Raw genomic sequence first — 23,629 nt, 5'->3', positions numbered from 1 at the left:
TTAAGTTCTCTGTCTTATATGGGTACGGTTTGTGGTGCCCCAAACAATTCCAATAGTAACATCAAAATCACCAATCACAGATCACCGTAACAAATACAGTAATAATGAAAAAGTTTGAAATATTGCGAGAATTACCAACATGTGACACAGAGACACGAAGTGAGCACATGCTATTGGAAAAATGGCGTCGGTAGACTTGCTCAACGCAGGGTTGCCACAAACTTTTAGTTTGTAAAAAACATTGTATTTGTGAAGCACAATAAAGTGAAGCACAGTAAAATGAGGTATGCCTGTACTTACGGGATAGAGTGATCAATCATTTTGTCAAATAAACATTGCGAGGCCAAGAGCTCCCTGAATTTAGAGCCAAGAAGACCTGAATTTTATGCAGGTCTGCCACTGTGATTTCATGTTAGATGCTCAGTATCTCTGAACATTAGTACCACATCTGTAAATGAGGATATTGATAATTGCCTTATAGTATGAAAATTAAGTGAGATGATATAAATGAAAATAAATGTTTGTTAACTGAGAAGAGGTATAGAAATATGTTACACTATTTCTCAAATGACCTCTTGGATTTCATGCAGTAATGATGTATGTGAACCAGACCGCTTTGGTGCTACCTTGAAGCAGAGACCTGGGCCATGAGAGCTTCTGGACCACTGGCTTTTTTTGGAGAGTGATGGGTGTCTGTTTCTAAGGGGCCCGCTGTCTGCCTGGCTTCTGGGGAACAAAGTTCAGGGTAAGGGCAACCCTGGTCAACTTGCTAACTGTTTAGAGTGACTTTCTGGTATGTTTTGGAATGAATTGTGTGCCCCCAAAATAAGTTTTGTAAATCCTAACCTGTATACCTGTGGCAAGACTTTGTCTCACATACTTTGAACATGTCATCAGGAGGGACCAGTCCCTGGAGAAGGACATCGTGCTTGGTAAAGTAGAGGGTCAGTAAAAAAGAGGAAGACCCTCAATGAGATGAATTGACACAGTGGCTGCAACAGTGGGCTCAAACATAGCAGTGATTGTGAAGATGGTGCAGGACCAGCCAGTGTTTCGTTCCCTTGTACATAGGGCCACTGTGAGTTGGAACCAACTCAGTTGCACCTAACAACAACAATATATCCTTGGTTATAATCCCATTTGGGAATGGGTTTTCTTTGTTATGTTAATGAGGTACTGTTAGTATAGGGCGTGTCTTAAATCAATCTCTTTTGAGATATAAAAGAGCAGATTCAGCAAGTGAGCAAGCAGCGAGCAGGGATGGGGGAAAGATAAATGCCATGCCACATGGAGATTGCCGAGGAGCCAAGGAACAGAAGCTGAAAAGAGACAAGGACCTTCCCCAGAGCCGACAGAGAGATAAAGACTTCTGCTAGAGCCAGTGCCCTGAATTCAGACTTCTCGTCTCCTAAACTGTGACAAAATAAATTTCTATTTGTTAAAGCCACCTACCTGTGGTATTTCTGTTACAGCAGCACTGGATAACTGAGACAGGGTGGGAACAGGGTAGCCATCAATTTCTCATCTGGTGTCTTCATCCTGCCCTCAGTCATTGCATGATCCACAGTCGTTTTAATAAAAATCCTTTTGACCCAGTCTGTCTTTTCCTTCCTTTATGCCTAAAAAAGCATTGTTAAGAGCTTATGCGATAATACTTAATTTAAGGCGAACTGAATCATAAAAAAAGGAATGTGGACTTTATAAACACTATTTGGACTTTAGAAACAAATTGTATCAATTCATAGAATTTACCATTTTGATTTCCAATTATTTTGGACTTTTGAAAGATAGCAGCATGACTTTCATTTGTGGGCTGAAGGGCAGGCATCTAGTTTTATATTGTCTTTGCTGACGTTAAATGCATAAAATGCATGAATTAAATATTTCTGGAGAAACCGTCTGTAATGTTCTAGTAGCGCCTGAAGTCCTCTAACTTCAGGAGAAGAGAGAATCACCCAATCAGCACAAAGCTGATTCCCGTGAGGTGGAGGTCAGACATACCTCACTCTCCTACCTTTTTGCCAATTCAGACACCAGCCATCCTCCCCACGGCACTCTGTACTTCTCTGCTGGATTTGCTAATCTGTTGCAATGGCCACACAGAACTCACAGACTGTACTTACAGGTAAGTAGTTTATTAAGGAAGTAACAGGGCACGACTCAGGATCAACAGCCTACCACTTAGAATCAGGATCAGGAAGCATGTAGGCAAAATCTCGAAGGTTTCCCTGAAGTGGAGAGCACATCCGTCCGTTCTTCAGTGCATGACCGCTTTCTCAGCTCCTCTTGGACGTGCAAGCAAGCAGGTCTTTCTCTCTGCCATGCATGCCCCCTTTTACCTGTGCAGGCCTCCTCTTGGCCCCTTCCAGACAGGCCTCCTTTTGGCCATGCATACCCTCTCTCAGCCCTGCCATCAGCCTCTCCACTGCTAACTGACCTGGCCCATAGCCAGTGTAGCAGGTTTGTTTAGTTCTCTTAGCTGCATCCCTAGCAGCAGATTTTTGCTCTCACCACTGACTCTGCCACAGGGCCTCATCCAGGCCTCTTGCTGTCTTCAGTGTTACAGCACTTGATCTGTGTTACAGCTCTTTTAGGAGGTTCCTCACCTCTTCTTTCTCTGCTTCTCTCTTCCTGCTTCTTATGCCTTTTTCTTTTCTGAAAACTGTGGGGGTTAGCTGCTTATATAAGCAAACTCCTTGTCAATTTCAAGACATGGCCCTCCCAACAGGGCCACAAATTGACCAGTCCCTTCAGTGGACCATAGTCACTTCATTTGCATAGTTTATAGTCACTTCATTTACATAGTCTATTGAATTGTGTCCTCCAAAACTGTGTGTGAAATTCAAAATATACAGAAAAATCAAAGAAGAAAATAGCAGTCATTCACATTCCTACCACTGAGACGAACCACTGAGAACATGTTTGGAAATTTGCTTCAAAAAAAATTTTTTTTTTTAGAGAAAAATCACTATTGGTTTAATAACAATGCTGTTTGTTTATTTTAAAGAGTTCAAACAATGCAGAAACCTGCAATGATGAAATGAAAAAATATAACCCTTTCTAAATCCTACCACCCGGAAACAACCATCATTAACATTAAATGAGTATCATCTCTCTCTCTCTCTTGCATGTACACGCGCACACACACACGCACTCTTTCCATTAGAACTTGGAGGACATTTCTCTGTTGCCTTCTGGCTTTGAATACTCTGCTGTGTTCTGGGGAAGTCTGTGGTCATCCTGATTTTTCAACCTGCCTCCTGAAGAAGTCTTTATGATTAAAGTTTAGTGGCTTCTGTAGACATTGTGTTTTCCATATCTGATTTCCTGTTACGTGGTATGCCCTTTCAATATACAGACTTTTTCCCACTCCCCACTAATTCAGGGAAAAGGAGCCCAGGTGGCGCAGTGATTAACTGCTTGGCTACTAACTGAAGGGTCTGCTGTTCAGATCCACCAGTGGCTCTGCAGGAGAAAGATGTGGCAGTCTACTTCCATAAAGATACAACCTCGGAAACCCTGTGGGGCAGTTCTGCTCTGTCCTATAGGGTCACTATAAGTCGGAGCTGACTTGACGGCCCCTAATAACGACAACATAGTGAAAAACAGCTGTGGGGAGGTATTTCTCTGTTCCTGGAGTTAAGGTTCTGTAGGCTTAGTTTCTTATGCTGAGTTCCTTGGAGTGTGCTTGTAGATTGCATGCTGCTTCCTTTCAGCCTGCTCATTCTTGTCCAGCTCTCTGCTTGCGTAGACCCCTTTGTTTGCCCTGGCTCAGTGAGGTGACTTCAGGAGAGTCTCTCTCTAGTGCCTGGGCAGCTTGTTTTCCTTCGGGGGCTAGAGAGTGAGGGCTGGATATTTTCCATGCTATCCGTTTTTTCTGTGGCCTGAGGGAATGGCAGATGATGGTGATGTGGAGGTGAGTGGAGGGATTGCCCGGCGAGGTCTTGACCTGTAAAGAATGCTGGCTACATAATTTGCAGTCCCAGTACAAGATGAAAATGCACAGCCCTGAATTCAAAAAGCGTCACTGTTGTTGTTGTTAGGTGTCATCAAGTCAGCTCCAACTCATAGCGACCCATGTACAACGGAATTAAACACTGCCCGGTCCTGCGCCATCCTCACAATCGTTGCTATGCTTGAGCCCATTTTTGCAGCCACTGTGTTGTTAAAGATATCAAAATACATTTTTTTCCTTTAAAAATATTTTATTACTTTTAAAACATAATGAGATAATAGTGATACAGGAGTAAGAATATACACTTACAAATTGCAAAAAAAAATATTTTTGGTGTCATAATTTTATATAACAATACATGGTAATACTTTATTAATATCTATCTTGATTGATCATAAGGTTTTTCTGATTTTGCTGTTCTGCAGATGCATTTATTAAATCATCAAAATGTATACTTTAAGCAGCTTCCTCTTCAATTGTTATAATTGAAAGCGATGTCAGTTGCTCTCGGCAAATGCAGGAGTGCAAATTATTTTTGATGATTTTAAGTTTTGAGACAGATCTTTCTGCTGATGGAATTGTTACTGGAGCTGTTAAGAGTGCTTTGTAGGCCGTGACAACCAGGGCTGGCTACGTAATTTGCAGGGACTAGTATGAAATGAAAATACAGGGCCCCTTGGTCACCAAAGCAAGATAAAAGTGCCATTACGGGCACTGAAGTATAAAGCTTTTTCCTTTCTTTCCTGATCTCTCTCTTAACTTGCGATGATGTTTTTTAAATTTTTTCTTAATAAATATCCTTCTAAGTAAGGAAAAATTAAGATTTTAAATTACTACCATGAATTTTATCATTTATTTTTATATTGTGCATTACCAGTTTTAAATTAAATATGTAAGAGCATTTAAGTTGCATGTAAATCACCAGAATCACACAGTTCATGTTTCATATCCTATATAGGCAAATGCATTTTGTTCTTATCAGAGCAGTAGAAAAACGTTGCATGGAATGAACTCAGTTGTTTTTATTTCACTCACTCATCTGTGCACGTTTTACCAACACTCTCTGCCTTCAGCTTACTGATGAATGAGAAAGGACTGAAAAGAAAAGGAGCTGTGCGTTGCCCCATCTTTCCATTTTCTGTTGTCATTTTCACCATAACTGGTTGGCTAAGACAGGGAAAAGGAGTCTCCGGGTAGTAAATGGTTAAATTGCATGGTTGCTAACTGAAAAATTGGAAGTTCGAGTCCACCCAGAGGCACCTCAGAAGAAAGAGCTGATGATCTGCTTCTGAAATGCCAGCCATTGAAAACCGGGTGGAGCACAGCTCTACTCTGACACACATGGGGTCGCTTTGAGTCAGAATCGACCTGATGGCATCTGGTAATACAGGGAAATACCACAAATAAGAATGGGTGTGATAGAGTTCCTTGGTTGTTCATGTTTCTTAGAACACCATTGGCTTCTTTCTGTGTTCAAAGGAAAAATTAGTTTCATTCTTGTTTGAACAGAAAGTGTGGCCTCTTGGGGTTGTCAGCACTCCCACTTACTCAGTTGTAGAAGTAACACATTTACCTTGTATTTGCTTTAAGTCTTCCTGAACTCCCACACAGTGTGAGTCTGCTGGGCTTCTGTGTTCATGGGACATCACGAACACTCCATGTGAATGGGGAGCAAGAAATTGTGGGCACATATTGTACATTTCTCCTTTGCTCCCATACCTGATCCGTTGTCCCATTAAACTTCACTTACAAAACACAATTTCAAGATGGCAATAGTAGAACCTTAAGCCAAATGGGGGGCTCTTCTAAGCTCAGGGTCCCGTGCATCTGTACGGATCTCATGCCTGTGAAGCCAGAACTGTCTGATGGACTTTTGAAATTATTGAATTACATTAGGGTCCCTATTGTTTGTTTCCTGTTGGAGAATATGATTACTGGTTTTTAGGAGTTTTCATTTTTTTAAGCATCGGGGACGGAAGATTAGCTGATGTAGTATTGATCCACCAGCCTAATGCCTCTTTATTACCCTGCTTCTCCTGGCTAAATTATCATCCAAGTCTCAGCTTAAATTTTACATCATCATCTCAAAGAAAATAAAAAATTATGTGGAACTGAACAAAAATGAAAACACAACATATCAAAATATACAGAACACAACTAAAAGTGCTGAGTGAGAAATTTATAGCACTAAATGCTTACATTAGAAAAGAAGAAAGGTCTCAAATCAACAATTTAACTGCCTATTTCAAGCAACTAGAAAAAGAAGAGCAAAATAAACCCAAAGCAAACAAAATGAAGGAACTAATAAAGAGCAGAAATCAATGAAATTGAAAACAGTAGAAAAAATCAATGAAACAAAAAGCTGGTTCTTCAAAATTGTATGAAGTTATTATACAAAAATTATATCAATTATAAAATTGACAAACTTCAAGAAGACTGATAAAGAAAAAGAGAAGACCCAAATCACCAATATAAACACTGAACAGGGAATGTAGATCATGCAGCCATTGGAAGGCTAAGGGAACACTTATAAACAATTTGGAGCCCTGGTGGCCCAGTGGTTAAGCATTGGACTGCTAACCAAGAGTCAGCAGTTCTAATCCATCAGCCGCTCCTTGGAAACCCTATGGGGGCAGTTCTACTCTGTCCTGCGGGGTTGCCATGAGTTGGAAAGATACAATGGCAATGAGTTTTTTTTTTTTTTTAAATAACTTTACAGTCATAAACTTGACAGCTTAGAAATGGACCAATTTCTCAAGAACTACTGTTAAAGGTTGAATTGTGTCTCCCTAAAAGATGTGTTCAAGTCCTAATTGGTACCTGTAAATGTGACCTTATTAGGAAATCGAGTCTTTGCCGATATAATCAACAAGTTAACATGAGGTCATACTGGATGGAGTCGGGTGAGCCCTAATCCAATCCTTATCAAAGAGGAGAAGGGACACAGAGGGAAGATGGCCATGTGAAGATGGAGGAAGAGATTGGAGTTATGCATCTGCAAGCCAAGGAACACCTGGGGCTTCCAGAAGCTGAAAGAGACAAGGAAGGATCTTCCCCTAGAGACTTTGGAGACAGCATGTCCCTGCAAACACCCTGTGTTTGGACTTTTAGCGTACAGAACTGTGAGAGAATACTTTTCTGTTGTTTTAAGCCATCCTGTTTGTACTGCTTTGTTGTGGCAGCTCTAGGAAACTAATACAAACACAAATTACCAAAACTCCACCATGCTGAAATAGACAACCTGAATAGTCCTATAAATATCAGAGTAATTGAATGTGTAATTAAAAATCTTCCAAAATGAAATCTCCGTGCTCAGATGGTTTCACTGGAGAATTCTACTAAACGTTTTGTCTTAGTTATCCAGTGCTGCTATAAAGCAAATAGCGCAAGTGGATGGCTTTAACAGAAAGAAGTTTATTTTCTCATAGTTTAGGAGGCTAGAAGCACAGTGCTCAAGGCACACCTTTTTTTACTAGTTAAGCTAAACTATTGCTCGATTTTAAGGTGACTTCAGGGGATATTTTTGGTTTAAGGTTTAAAGATTATTTCAGGGGTTAATCCACCCTTCAAGGCTCCAGAAAGTCTAGAGTCCATGAGAATTTTAAAGTCCGTTTTACATTTTCCCCCTTTTGATCAGGAATCTTCCATGAAATCTTTGATCAAAATGTTCAGTAATGGTATCCAGGTACCATCCAGTTCTTCTGGTCTCATGGCAAAAGAGGCAGTTGTTTATGGAGGCAATTGACCACATATGCCGTATCCTTTTTTGTTGTTGTTTTAAGTATATCTATCACACAACTTTTGCCAATTCAACTTTTTACAAGTGTACAACTTATTGACAGCATTTATAATAATCAGCTGTGCATTCCTACCCTTAATCAAAGCAATTTTTCCATCACTGTTAATCCCTCTTTTCCCTCTCCCTTCTGCCCCGGTAACCACGAATAAACTTTGGTCTCTGTACGTTGCCTTTTCTCGTATTTTTATATCAGTGAGGTCATATAATATTTGTCCTTTTGTGATTGGCTTATTCTGTTCAGGAAAATATTTTTAGCTTCATCCATACTGTAGCATGTATCAAGACTTCATTACTCCTACTGGCTGAATAGTATTCTATTGTATGTATGTTCATATTTTGTTTATCCATTCATATGCTGATGGACACTTAGGTTGTTTCCACCTTTTGGCTATTATGAATAGTGCTGAAATGAACATTGGTGTACAAGTTTCTTTTTGAATCTCTGCTTTCAAATCTTTTGGGGATATACCTAGAAGTAGAATTGCTGGGTCATAAGGTAGGTCTGTTTTTAGTTTTTTAAGGAACTGCCACATTGTTTTCCACAACAGCTGTACCATCTTGCATTCCCACCCCCAATGGATAAAGGTTTCAATTTCCCCATACCCTTGTCAACATTTGTTATTATTATTTTTTTTAATCTTAGCCATCCTAGTGGGAGGGAAATGATTTTGTAGTTTTGATTTGCATCTCTCTCATGACTAATGATGCTGAGCATCTTTTCATGTGTTTGGTAGCCATTTGAATGTCCTCTTTGGTGAAATGTCTATTCAGGTCCTTTGCCCATTTTATGATTGGGTTATTTGTCTTTTTGTTGTTAAGCTGCTGAAGTTTTATATATATTTTGGTATTAGATTCTTGTCAGATATATGGTTTCTGAAGCTATGCTCCCAGTCAGTAGCTTGTCTTTTCACTTTTTTGGTAAAGTCTTTTTTTTTTTTTAATTGAATTTTAGATGAAGGTTTACAGAACAAACTAGTTTCTCATCAAACAGTACACATTGTTGTATGACATTGGTTAACAACCCCACGACATGTCAGCACTCTCCCTTCCCAACCCTGGGTTCCCTATTACCAGCTGTCCAGTTCCCTCCAACCTTCCAGTCCCTGCCCCAGGGCTGCTGCGCCCCTTTAGTCTTGTTTTGTTCCATGAGACTGTTCAATCTTTGGCTGAAGGGTGAACCTCAGGAGTGGCCTCATTACTGAGCTGAAAGTCTCTGTCAGACCAGCAAGTCTGGTCTTCCTTTTGAGTTCGAATTTTGTTCTACATTTTTCTCCAGCTCTGTCTGGGACCCTCTGTTGTGATCCCTGTCAGAGCAGTCAGTGGTAGTAGCTGGGCACCATCTAGTTGTACTGGACTTAGTCTCGTGGAGGCCATGTTAGATGTGGTCCATTAGGGTAAAGTCTTTTGAAGAATAAAAATTTTTAATTTTTATGAGGTCCTATTTCCTATTTATTTATTTTGTCTTTTGCTGTTTGTGCTTTTGTTATTAGATAATCCACTGTTGAAAGCTAGGCTTGGCATCGTTGCCATGCTTGTTCTTCTAAGAATTTTATGCTTTTAGTTGGCACATTTAGATCCTTAATCCATTTCGAATTTGTTTCTGTGTGTGGCGTGAGGCATGGATCCTGTTTCATTTTTCCGAATGTGGAAATTCAATTTTCCCGGCATCGTTTATTGAAGAGACTCTGTTTTCCCCATCAGATGGACTTAGCACCTTTGTCAAAAATCACTTGGATGCACACCAGTCAGACTTTCAGCCCCACCACTCTGCTGAAACAGCTCTAGTCAAGGTCACTCCTTACAGAATGTCGTAAATTCGGTGGGCAATTCTCAGACTTCATCTTACTTGACTACCCTACAACATTTGACACAGTCACTCCCTCCTTCTTCAAACTCTTTAAAAACACCGGGCTTCAGGGTAGCGCACTGTTTGGCCCACCTCTTTCCTCACCATTCAGTCTTTCTCATTCTCTTTTGTTGGTTCTTCCCTCATCCCCTTGAGCTCTAAATGTATATTTCCATTTCTTACATTAGTGCTTCCCAAACTTTTTTACACCATGGCCCACACAGAAAATGACCACATGTTTTGGCACAGTGTCCATGCCTTGAAGTGACCAGTCCAGAGGCTCCTGAAGTCCTGGGCTTTCACATCTTGGTTCACTTGTATGTAACCCATTTATATGCTGCGAAATATCAGGTAGAAATGACAGGTACTAGATGATCACATTTGCTTTCTTTTCCAGTCTTTAAGTAGCATCTGTATTTTGACCTCCAAATTTATACCTTCAGCTCTAATCTCCAACTTAAACCTCAGACTAGTATATCCAACTGTCTCCTCTATATCTCCCTTTGGATGTCTACTAGACATCTCAAAGAAAACATGTCCCTAGTTAACCTCTTGGTGTTACTCCCAGACTTGTTTCTCCCACTATCTTCCCTGTGTCTGTAAAAGAAAATTACATTCTTCCAGTTGCTCAGGCCAGACACCTTGTAGTTAGGCTAGACATTTTTCTTTCTCTCACACCCTATGTCTTAGTTATCTAGTGCTGCTGTAAGAGAAATACCATGCACAGGTGGATGGCTTTAACAAAGAGAAATGTATTCTCTCATAGTCTAGGAGGTTAGAATTCTGAATTCAGGGTGCTAGCTCCAGGGGAAGGCTTTCTGTCTCTGTCTGCTCTAGGGGAAGGTCCTTGTCATCAAGCTTCTCTGGTCGAGGAGCCTCTCAGTACAGGGACCCCTGGTCCAAAGGATGTGCTGTTCCCCTGGCTCATTTCTTGGTGGTATGAGATCTCCGTGTCTCTGTGTTTGCTTCTGTCTTTTATATCTCAAAAAAGATTGACTTAAAACACAACCTGATTTTATAGATTGACTCCTGCCTCATTAACATAACTGCCTCTAATCGTGCCTCATTAACATCATAGAGGTAGGATTTATAACACATTGGATGACAAAATGGTGGACAATCACATAGCCAAGTTGACAAATGTTTTTGGGTAACACAATTCAATCCATGACACGCTACCTCCAATCCAGTGGAAAAATCTGTTGGTGCCACCTCAAAATATGTGAAGAATCTGACCACTTACCATCACCACTGGTCCATTCATGTTCCAAGGACCCATTATCTTGTTGGTTTATTGTAATAGTATCTTGGCTGGTCTCAGCTTTAGCCTTTGTGTTCCTACTACCTCTTTGTAATACAGCGGTTAGAACTATTATTTTAAAGTGGAAGTCAAGTTGGATCTCTCCTCTGCTCAAAAGCAACCAGTGATTTCCATTCTCGGGGTAAAAGCCCAAGACCTTACAATGGCCTACAAGACCCTACATGATCTGGCTTCTTGCTATTTCTATGACCCTTACATCTTAAAACAAACAGCCAGTCAGGCAGCCAGACAGACAAACCAGTTGCTGTCACATCGATTCCGACTGATTGTGACCCCATGTGAGTAGAACTGTTCTCCATGGGTTTTCAGTGGTTTATTTTTCAGCAGTAGATCACCAGGCCTTTCTTTGAGGTGCCTCTGAGTGGAGTGAAATCTCCAACCTTTTGGTTAGCAGCTGAGCACATTAACCTTTTGCACCACCCAGGGACTCCTACCCTCATCTCTTACTACCAGTAGAACAAGGTCCTACCGTGCATGGCCAAAAGGGGCTATACGCTCACTAACTAAACTGGGAACAGGATTGCCTTCCTCACTGCTTAGCACCGTGAGTACCAGCATTGCATGGTGTGCAAGCTGAAAAAAAAAAAAATGGCATTACAGGAGATTCACTGATCTAAACTATGGAGTGATAGGTTATCAGAGCTGGAAAGACTCAGGATTCTCCTTAAACCTAATTTTGTGATGATATAACTCAGTCTCAGAGAGGGGGAGAGGCATGCCCCAAATCTCATGTAAACTGGTGGCTGAGCTGTATCCTCCAAGTCCAGGGCCTTCTTCGGCCTCTCAATTCCCTTTGAGGGCAGAGCACTAAATCATCCTTGAAGCTTTACTATGGTTTTGTCAGAGTTGATTCAGAATCTGCAGTGGTAGGAATGTCCAGAAATTAAAGTGTGGGAAGAGCTGTGGTCCCTTGATGTATAATTGGGCATGGGAAATGACTTGAACAGACAGGGGTGCGTGCATAGGGCCTTTGGGCTGTGAGGGGGAGCTATAAATGCTGCTGGAAGCCTGGTGTTGTCTTACCTGTTTGGAGTAAGGAAGCTCATAACACTCTAGTTTTATTTTGAACATTATGAGTTTCCCTTTTCCCTTCTTTTTTCAGTACATTTCCTGCCTTCTAACCTTCTTCCGGGCACTCCTTGGAAACTACTGGGCAGTTCTACTCTGTCCTATAGGGTGGCTATGAGTCGGAATTGACTCGACAGCACTGAGTTTGGTTTTTGGTTTTTTACCCTTTTTCTACTGCTTTCTTATATACCATTAACCACTCTTTTCTGTAATCTTTGTTTCTTTCCCTACTAACCTCTGACATAAAGTATTAATTTTTGACTTTTTTTCCTTTCTTTGAAGTGCTCCTTCTGGCTACAAAAACTTCCAATTAAGTTTTTTAAATAAAAGATGGAAGTTAAAAGCAGCTGCTGCCTGGGGTTAGCAGGATGGAAACTTGTAAGTTGCTTGAAGCTGTACTTCAAAAAGAAAAAACTCAATTTTAAAAGTGAAGAAGTTTATTCATAAAATACATTGTGTTCCAAAAATGACTCTGGAAACTCTAGGCTGTGGGGGAGTCAAACTGTAGGCCCCTGGTGCTATTGTGTTTATTTACATAATATGCCTCCTTTTCTAGCAGATCTTTTCATTCTAAATAAAAGAGAAGTTAGCACCCAGATCCCTGTTTATTCTGTTGTCAGTAATTGTAATTAATTTTAATTATGAGGTTATCATCTTTATTGACTAAAGAACGTTTACAAAGTTCTTATGTATATTTCCTAGTATGCACCATTTCATACACCCAAAAGAATATATGAATGTATCTTAAACTCCTGTTTTTTTTAAGCAATTTCTCTAAATTCCACTCATAACAATAGGTTACCCCAGAGAGTACACATGTATTCCGAGAGGAATCACAGAGAGGGGTGATGAGTTTGCTAGTGGCTGAGGGTTCGGTTTTACATGGGCGGCTTCCTTTATATGCAGGTTTGCAGGGGTCGCTATGAGTCGGAATCGACTCAACGGCCCTGGGTTTTTCACTGGGTGAGCACTCTTGATTGTCAAGAGAAGGGAACCCCTACCTGCCCCCTTCTTCCCTCTGTCTCAGGGATATTCTAGCCAGTAAGTTTTATCCAAAGCCCTGGTGGGACAGTGGTTAAGAGCTCGGCTGCTAACGAAAAGGTCTGCAGTTCGAATCCATAGCTGCTCCTTGGAAACCCTATGGGCAGTTCTTCTCTGTCTAGGGGTAGCTGTGAGTCAGAATTGACTGAACGGTAATTGGTTTAAATAAGAAGCAGTAGCCATAACATACAACTGTTGAACTGAGGGCTTATGTCTTTCTTCATTTCTGGAAAATTCTTAGCCATTTAATATTTTCCCCCTCATTTTCTCTATTTCTAGAACTTTTCTGGAACTCTCTGAAGCCTCTTAGTCTATCTCTTAAGACTCTTAAATGTGCTTTTAATTTTAAAAAATAATTTCTTCCTCTTTTTATGGTAGTTCTGAGTGAATTTTATGGTACCATATTCTAATCCATTAGTTATTTCTTTGATTATGTATAGTCTAGAGTTTATTCATTTATTGACATTTGCTATATAAATTACCATTTTTCATCTTTTAATTTCCAGAATTTCTAATTTATTATTTTTATATTAATATCTGTCCTATTTTGTTTTTAGCATTATTATTATTATTATTGGTTTTGTAATTTCAAGTTTAAAAAAAAAAAAACAGTGGATGTTGTACCTTCCTGTATCTCTTTGAGGTCCTGAATACATTTGTATAATATTTAAAAATTTCCTAGTAGGGACCTCCCTGTGATATGAAATGTGTGAGCTGAGGGAGACGTGACAGTACGATATTGGTGGGTCACATGGGGGCCTGGACCACTATTATTAGTGTAGTTTACTTGTGTGCTCTGCACTTGTTTAAGGTTCATCCTGGATATAACACCTTATTTTATGTTGAATTGTGACTGAGCCCACTTGACCTTAAGATTCGATGGGTCACATGGCAGCCAGTTTATTATAGGCAAGTCTGGGCACATAGTCACTGGATAAAGGGTTAACAGGCTGGGCTGATAACTGAAAGGTTGGAAGTTTGAGCCCACCTAGCGGCACCTTAGAAGAAAGGCCTAGTGGTCCACTTCTGAAAAACAAGCCCTTAAAAGCCCTGTGGGGCATAATTCTCCCCTGACACACACGGCGTCATCAGGAGTCACAGCTGACTCGACACCGACTGGTAGAGGGTATGATTGATTTTTGGCAAAACCTACCTTGCATTCCTGGGATACATCTCACTTGTTGCTGGTGTATAATGATTTTTATAAGTTGCTGGTTTTGGTTTGCTAGTGTTTTGTCAAGGATTTTTGTGTCTGTATTAAAAGGTGATAGTTTTTTTTTTTCCCTTTTCTTGTGATGGCTTTGGTTTTGTGGTATCAGGGTAATACTGATCTCTGAGTAAGTTGGAAAGTGTGTCCTCCTCTGCTATTTTTTTTGGAAGGCTTTTGAAGAATTGGTATTAATTCTCCTTTAGATGTTTGGTAGAATTTGCCAGTGACAGTTTTCTTTGTGGCAAAATTCTAAATTAGCAATTCGATCTCTTTACTTGTTACAGGTCTATTCTGATTTTCTGTTCCTCTTGAGTAAATTTTGGTTGTTCATGTCTTTCAGGAATTTGTCCATTTCACATGTTATCTAACTCATTGGCATAAAAATGTTTATCATATTTCCTTATAATTCTTTTCATTTTTGTAAGGGTGGTAGTTATGTACCCTCTTTTATTCCTGATTTTAGCAATTTAAATCTTCAGTCTTTTTCTCAGTTGGTCTCACTTAAAGGTTTGTCAATTCTTTTTTATCTTTTCAAGGAACCAAGTTTTGGTTTTGTTGATTTTCTCTGTTTTTTACTTCTTTATTACTTCCCACCTTGTGCTTGCTTTAAGATTAGTTTGTTTTTCTTTTTCCACTGTCTTAAGGTGGAAGGTTAGGTTATTGATTTGAAATCTTTCTTCATTTTTAATATAGGTGTATACAGTTATAAATTTCTCTGCAAGCACTTTCTTTTTGTTGCATTCCATAAGTTTGGTATGTTGTGTGTGTGTGTGTGTGTTTAAAGCAGCTTAATTGAGGTACAAGTTACATACCATAAATTTCACACATTGTAAGGGTAAGGTTCAGTGATTTTTCTTAAATTTATATAGTTGTGCAAACATCATCATAATCCAATTTTAGGACATGTCCATCAGAGATCCCTCATTCACATCTGCAGTCAATCCCACTCCAGACAGTCACACATCTACTTTCTGTCTCTATACATTTGCCTTGTCTGAACATGTTATATAAATGTGCTATGTAAGCATATACACTATGTGGTCTTTTGTTTTTGGCTTCTTTCTTTGAGCATAATGTTTTTGTTTCATTTTTAACTTTTTTTCTTTGGTGAAAATTTACACAACAAAACATACACCTATTCAACAGTTTTTACATGTTCAGTGACAAAGGTTACATACTTCATGTTGTGTCACCATTTTCAGGTATGTTGTGTTTTTGTTTTTGCTTTTCTCAAAGTATTTTCTAATTTCTGTCATGATTTTCTTTGACCCATTGGTTATTTTAAAATGTATTGTTTAATTTACACATACTGTAAATTTCCCAAATTTCTTTCTGTCACTGACTTCTAATTTCATTTCACTGTTTTTAGAGAACATATAATGTATGATTTCAATCTGTGTAAATTAATTGAGGTTTGCTTTGTGGTCTAGCATATGGTCTCTCCTGGAGAATGTTCCATGTGCTCTTGAGAAGAATATATATTCTGCTGTTTTTGGTTCGAGTGTTCTGTAGATGTCTCTTAGTCTGAACTAGTTTATAGTGTTGTTCAAGTTTTCAATTTCATTGTTGATCTACCTAGTTGTTGCCTGGAGAGGAGGCAGGGTATTTATTAGGCTTAGTACCTCCTTGGGTGGTGCACAGGATTATCCTGCTTGGCTGTTAACTGAAAGGTTGGAGTCCACCCAGAAGAGGTTGGAAGAAAGACTTGGCAATCTACACCTGAAGAAGCAGACATTGAGAACCCCTTGGAACACAGTTCCACTCTGATATACATGAGGTTGCCATGAATCAGTAAACTGGTTAAAAAAAAAAACAAAACCCATTGCCATCGAGATGATTCTGACTCATAGTGACCCTATAAGATAAAATAGAACTGCCCCATAGGGCTTCCAGGGAGCAGCTGGTGGATTCGAGTTGCCGACCTTTTGGTTAGCAGCCAAACTCTTAACCACTATGCCACCATGACTACATTTTAAAATTTATATATTTATATTGGTACCTTTAGCAGCTTTTCCCACCTAAGTCACCATTTCATATCTTCTAATTTGTAATTTTAGATTTAACATTTAGGTCTTTGTATGGTAAAAGTTATGTGTCAACTTGGCTTGGCCATGATTCTCAGTGGTTTGGCAGATATTATGTAATCATCCTCCATTTTGTAATTTGATGTGAGCAGCCAATCAGTTGAAAGCCAGTCAGTTGAAAACCAGTTTCCTAGGGGGTATGCCTGCATCCAATGTATGTGAATGTTCTGGCAAAGCTCTTTCGGGACCCTACATCTGACTCATTATCCTCTGACCTCCAGTTCTTGGAATATGAGCCAGCAGCTTGTTGCACTTCATTTGCTGTGAAGTGAGTCCCTTGATCTGAGCCAATGCTATGTGGGACACCATGATGGTGGATAAAGCATTCTGTTAGTCCACAGATGGTAGTTTTGGCAGAAGCATTGCATGCAGGGAAGGGAAATCCTTATGCAGAGCAAGTGTCTATCCCAGTAAGAAAAAAAAAAAACACTTCCCTTTTCATGATGTAATCAACCTTCCAGCAGGTTGCTGGCTCATAGCCCCAAGGAATTGTACCATATTGGGGACTGGTGTTGGTCCCTGCTGCCGGATTGGTTGCTCAGTAGTGTCTGTAGCCAAGTTGGACTTGATGAGTGGAAGTCCATGTTGCTGAGACCATGCATAACCTCCATCCCTGGCCGCTTTGTTCATGAGCCCGTTGGGCAATGACAGGAGTGGCTGGGGAAAGAGCATGACTGGTGTGGACAGAATGTGTCATCCTATTCATTTGCCTGTTAAAATCCTCTTCTGCCAAGGTCACCCTTTGGTAAGCATTAACATGAGACACAAATATCTTCACTTCTTTGGCCCATTCGGAGAGGGCTATTCACATACCTCTTCCCCATATCTCCTTGTCTCCAACTCTCCAGTTGTGTTCCTTCCAAGTGCCTGACCATCCAGCCAAACCACAGGCCGCAACCCATGAATCAGTATACAGTCGCACATCTGGCCATTTCTCCTTCCAAGCAAAGTGAACAGCCAAGTCCACTGGTTGAAGTTCTGCCCATCGGGAGGATTTTCCTTCACCACTGTCCTTTGGGAAGGTTCCAGAAAGGGGCTGTAGTGCAGCTGCTGTCCACTTGCGAGTGGTGCCAGTATATCGTGCAGAACTGTCTTCAAACCAGGCACGAGTTTTCATTCCTCAGTCAACTGGGCATAAGGAACTCCCCATGATGCAGTAAGTGCGGACCGGGAGAGGGCAGATACTGTGACAGAAGTGGAGACCATGGGCATTTGGGCCACTTCCTTATGCAACTTACTTGTGCATTCAGGGCTTGCTTGGGCCTGATCTTGTATACATCCCTTACATTTAATGATGGGGCTCTGCTGTGCATGTCCGATTTTATGACTCTGTGGGTCAGACAACACTCAGTTCATGATGGGCAGCTCATGCCAAATACTGACTTGGATATATTGCCTCCAAAATCCAAACAGGCCCACCAGGTTTTGTGCCTCCTTTTTAGTTGTGAGAGGGGCCAGATATTCCTTCACTTTAGAAGGAATATCTCAACATGCTCCACACCACTGGACCCCTCGCATTTCACTGAAGTGGAAGGTGCCTGAAGTTTTGTCAGATTAATTTACCATGGTCTAGCAGGCAAATGTTTTGCCAATAAGTCCGGAGTCATTGATGCTTCTTCCTTACTAGGTTCAGTCAGCATAATATCATCAGCATAATGAGCCAGCGTGACATCTTGGGTGAGGGAAAGATGGTCATGTTCCATGCAGACTAAATTATGACATAGGGCTGGAGAGTAGATGTACTTCTGAGGTAGGACACTGAAGGTATGTTGCTGGCCTTGCCAGTTGAAGGCAAACGTGCCTTCTGGTGGCCCTTCAAAGCAAGTATGAGTAAAAAGGTATTAGCCGTATCAGTAGCTGCATACCAGGTACCAGGAGATGTATTAATAGGCTCAAACAATGAAACCACATCTGGAACAGCAGCTGTAATTGAAGTCACCATCTGGTTAAGTTTTTGGTAATTCACTGTCATTCTCCAAGATCCATCTGTTTTTTGCACAGGCCAAATAGGCGAGCTGAATGGGGATGTGGTAGGAATCACCACCCTTGCATCCTTCAAGTCCATGATGTTGGCAGTAATCTCTGCAATCCCTCCAGGAATGTGGTATTGCTTTTGGTTTACTATTTTCCTAGGTAGGGGCAGTTCTAATGGTTACCACTTGGCTTTTCCTACCATAATAGCTCTTACTCCACTTGTCAGGGATCCACTGTGGACGTTCTACAAGTTGCTGAGTATATCTCTTCCATTTATGCATTCTGGGAGTGGGGAAGTTACTACAGGATGAATTCAGGGGACCGCTGCATGCACTGTGAGCTGAACCTGAGCTAAAACTGCGTTAATAATCTGACCTACATATGCTCCTGCTCTGGCTCGTGGGCCACAGTGACATTTTGGGTATCCTGGAATTAGTGTCAGTTCAGAGCCAATATCCAGTAATATCTAAAAAATCTAATTATTTTCTTTTCCCCAATGAACAGTCACTCTCATACAAGGCAGTAGATCCCTTTGGGGAAGGCTGGGAGAAAGAGTAACAGTATAAATTTTGGGCAGTGTAGTGGAGTCCTTCTTCAGGGGAAGCTTTAGCTACTTTATGTTCAAGAGCAACTTTCAGGATCTCTTCTGACATCCATTTTGGTGTTTTCCTTCTTTCCTGTCTTTTTAATGACCTCTTGCTTTCTTCATGTATGATGTCCTTCCACAACTCGTCTGATCTTCTGTCATTAACGTTCCATGCGTCGAATCTGTTCTTGAGAAGACCTGTAACTTCAGGTGGGATATACTCAAAATCATATTTTGGTTTTTGTGGACTTGTCCTAATTTTCTTTAGTTTCACCTTGAACTTTCATATGAGCAATTGTTGGTCTGTTCTGCAGTCGACCCCTGGCCTTGTTCTGACTGATGATATGGAGCTTTTCCATCGTCTCTTTCCACAGGTGTAGTTGATTTGATTCCTGTGTATTCCACCTGGTGAGGTCCATGTGTGTAGTCACTGTATATGTTGTTGAAAAAGATATTTGCAATGAATACATCATTGGCCTTGCAAAATTCTGTCGTGTGATCTCCGGCATTGTTTCTATCACTAAGCCATATTTTTTAACTACCAATTCTGTTTCCAACTTTCACATTCCAATCACCAGTAATTATCAATGCATCTTGATTGCATTTTTGATCAATTTCAGACTGCAGAAGTTGGTAAAAATCTTCATATTTGGCCTTAGAGGTTGGTGCATTCATTTGAATAATAGTCATATTAACTGGTCTTCCTTGTAGGCATATGGATATTATGCTATCACTGACAGCATTGTACATCAGGATAGATACTGAAATGTTCTTTTGACGATGAATGCAATGCCCTTCCTCTTCAAGCTGTCATTCCTGGCATAGTAGACCACATTTGATTGTTCAATTCAAAATGGCCAATACCAGTCCATTTCAGCTGACTAATGCATAGGGTATTGATGTTTATGCGTTCCATTTCATTTTTGATGATTTTCAATATTCTTAGATGCATACTTCATACATTCCATTTTCTGATTACTAATGGGTGTTTGCAGCTGTTTCTTCTCATTTTGCGTTGTGCCACATTAGCAAATGAAGGTTCTGAAAGCTTGACTCCATCCACATCATTAAGGTCGACTCTACTTTAAGGAGGCAGCTTGTTCCCAGTCATCTCTGAGTGCCTTCCAACCTGAGCAGCTCCTCTTCTGGACTGTATCAGAGCTGCTGCTATTCATAAGGTTTTTACTGGCTAATTTTTTTCAGAAGTAGACTGCCTGGTCCTTCTTCCTAGTCTGTCTTAGTCTGGAAGGTCAGCTGAAACCTGTCCACCATGGGTGACCCTGCTAGTGTTTGAGTACCAGTGGCATAGCTTCCAGCATTACAGCAACATGCAAGCTGCCACAGTATGACAAACTGACAGACACGTGGAGGGGGGTATATATATATAATATACACACATATATATATAATTATTGTTGTTAGGTGCTGTCAAGTCAATTCCAACTCATAGTGACCCTATGTATAACAGAACGAAACACTACCTGGCCCTGCGCCATCCTCACAATCCTTGATTTGCTTGAGCCCGTTGTTGCAGCCACCATATCAATCCATCTCACTGAGGGTCTTCCTCTTTTTCTGTGACCTTCTACTTTACCAAGCATTGTGTGCTTCTCCAGGGACTGCTCCCTCCTGATAACATGTCCAAAGTATGTGAGATGAAGTCTTTCCATCCTTGCTTCTAAGAAGCATTCTGGTTGTACTTCTTCCAAGACAAATTTGTTTGTTCTTTCCCAGTTCATGGTGTGTTCAATGTTCTTCTCCAATACCACAATTCAAAGTCTTAAATTCTTCTTTGGTCTTCCTTATTTGTTGTCCAGCTTTCGCATGCATATAAGGCAGTTGAAAACGCCATGACTTGGGTCAAGCACACCACAGTCCTCAAGGTGATATATTTGCTTTTCCACACTTTAAAGAGGTCTTTTGCAGCAGATTTGCCCAATGTGATGATCTTTTGATTTCTTGACTGCTGCTTCCATGGGTGTTGATTGTAGATCCAAGTAAAATGAAATCCTTGACAACTTCAGTCTTTTCTCTGTTTATCATGATGTTGCTTATCGGTCCAGTTGTGAGGATTTATTATTACTATTATTATTGTACTTTAGATGATGGTTTTACAGAACAAACTAGTTTCTAACCAGTTAGTACACATATTGTTTTATGACATTGGTTAACCATCCCACAACATGTCAACCCTCTCCCTTCTCAGCCTTAGGTTCCCTATTACCATCTTTCCTGTCCCGTCGTGCCTTCTAGTCCTTGCCCCAGGGCTGGTGTGCCCCTTTAGTCTCATTTTGTTTTACGGGCCTATCCAATCTTTGGCTGAGGGGGGAACCTTCGGAGTGACTCCATTACTGAGCTGAAAGGGTGTCCGGGTGCCATAGTCTCAGGGTTTCTCCATTCTCTGTCAGGCCAGCAAGCCTGGTCTTTCTTTTTGAGTTAGAATTTTGTTCTACATTTTTCTCCAGCTCTGTCCGGGACCCTCTATTTTGATCCCTGTCAGAGCAGTCAGTGGTGGTAGCTGGGCACCATCTAGTTGTACTGGACTCAGTCTGGTAGAAGCCACGGTAGATGTGGTCCATTAGTCCTTTGGACCAATCTTGCCCTTGTATCTTTAGTTTTCTGCATTATTCCTTGCTCCCAAAGGGGTGAGACCAGTGGAGTATCCTAGATGGCTGCTCACAGACTTTTAAGATGCTACTCACCACAACAGAGTGTAGAACATTTTCTTTATAAACTATGTTATGCCAGTTGAGCTAGATGTTCCCCGAGGCCATGGTCTCCACAGCCCTCAGCCCAGCAATTTGGCCCCTGAGGCAGTTCAGATGTATCTGTGGAGCTTCCATGACCTTGCTGTGTACAAATTATGCTGGCTTCCCCAGTATTGTGTGCTGTCTTACCCTTCACCAAAGTTACCACTTATGTATTGTCTATTTAGTGTTTTTTCATCCTCACCCCTCCCCTCCCTCATAACCATCAAAGATTGTTTATTTTTGTGTGTAAACCTTTACATGAGTTTTACAGTAGTGGTCTCATACAATATTTATTCTTTTGTGATTGACTTATTTCACTCAGCATAATGCCCCCCAGATTCATCCGTGTTATGAGATGCTTCACAGATTCATCGTTGTTCTTTATTGTTGCGTAATACTCCATCGTGTGTATGTACCACAGTTTGTTTATCCATTCATCTGTTGATGAGCTTCTAGGTTGTTTCCATCTTTTTGCTATTGTGAACAATGCTGCAGTGAACATGGGTGTGCATATGTCTATTCATGTGACAACTCTTATTTCTCTAGGATATATTCCTAGGAGTGGGATTGCTGGATCATATGGCATTTCTATTTCTAGCTTTCTAAGAAAGAGCCATACCATTTTCCAAAATAGTTGTATCATTTTGCATTTCCACCAGCAGTGCTTAAGAGTTCCCATCTCCCTGCAGCCTCTCCAACATTTGTTATTTCCTGCTTTTTTGATTGGTGCTGGTAATGCTGGGGTGAGATGGTATCTTATTGTGATTTTGATTGCATTTCTCTAGTGATCCCATTTCCTCATGTGTCTGTTGGTCGCTTGAATGTCTTCTTTGGGAAAGTGTTCATTTCATTCACCCATTTTTTAATTGGATTATTTGTCTTTTTGTTATAGAGGTGTTGGATTTTTTTGTAGATTCTAGAGATGAGACCTTTGTCTGATTTGAAATAGCCAATTTTTTTTTCCATGTCTGTAGGGTCTCTTTTTACTCTTTTGGTGAAGTGTTTAGTTTTTAGAAGATTCCAGTTACCTAGCTTCTGGAGTTTGTGTGTTGTTAGTTGTGGTTTGTATCCTGTGAATGCCATGTATTAGGGCCTCCAGCGTTGTTCCTATTTTTTCTTCTATGAACTTCATAGTTTTTGGCTTTATATTTAGATCTTTGATCGATTCTGAATTAGTTTTTGTTATACGGTGTGAGGTATGGATCCTGTTTAATTTCGTGCAGGTGGACATCCAGTTTTGCCAGTACCATTTGTTAAAAAGACTGTCTTTTCCCCTGTTTGATGTACTTTGGGCCCTTGTCAAAGATCAGGTGACTGTAGGTGGATGGATTTACATCTGGGTTCTCAATTCTGTTTGATTAGTCAATGTATCTGTCATTGTACCAGTACCAGGCTGTTTTGACTACTGTAGCTGTACGGTAGGTTCTGAGGTCAAGTAGTGTGAGTCTTCCTACTTTATTTTTCTTCTTCAATAGTTCTTTACTTATTCAGGCTTTTTCCCTTGCCATATAAAGTTAATGATAATTTTTTCCATCTTTTTAAAGAATGGTGGTATTTGAATCAGGATTGCATTGTATTTGTAAATCACTTTGGGTAGAATTGTTATTTCACAATGTTGAGTTTACCTATCCATGAGCATGGTATGTTTTACCATTTATGTAGATCTCTTTTGGTTTCTTGCGGTAGTGTTTTGTAGTTTTCTTTGTAGAGGTCTCTTACATCCCTGGTTAGATTTATTCCTAAGTATTTTTTTTTTTTAGGGGCTATTGTAAATGGTATTGTTTTCTTGCTTTCCATTTCATCATTCTCTCTATTGGTGTATAGGAATCCAGCTGATTTTTGTATGTTTATCTTGTATCCTGCTCCTCTCCTGAATCTTTCTATTAGTTCCTGTAGTTTTCTGGTGGAGTCTTTTGGGTTTCCTATGAATAGTATCATATCATCCTCAAATAGGGAGAGTTTAACTTCTTCATTACCAATTTGGATGCCCTTTAT

The 23,629-nt window shown here is 40.4% G+C and overlaps 1 long non-coding RNA gene across 1 annotated transcript in view; it reads left to right on the top strand.

Annotated features, from left to right (window-relative positions):
* The first annotated feature begins 665 nt into the window (after positions 1-665).
* Positions 666-23,629, top strand: part of LOC126064542 (uncharacterized) — a 34,772-nt gene continuing 11,808 nt past the window's right edge. Inside the window, exon 1 of the long non-coding RNA XR_007514569.1 lies at positions 666-745. This is a non-coding gene — a long non-coding RNA (uncharacterized LOC126064542). The remainder of the gene's footprint in view (positions 746-23,629) is intronic.

Source organism: Elephas maximus, chromosome 21 (assembly GCF_024166365.1).
Source record: "Elephas maximus indicus isolate mEleMax1 chromosome 21, mEleMax1 primary haplotype, whole genome shotgun sequence".
In the NCBI taxonomy this organism is placed as follows: Eukaryota; Metazoa; Chordata; class Mammalia; order Proboscidea; family Elephantidae; genus Elephas; species Elephas maximus.
The sequence above is the reverse complement of the archived record's forward strand: the minus strand, read 5'-3'. Positions and strand labels throughout refer to the sequence as shown.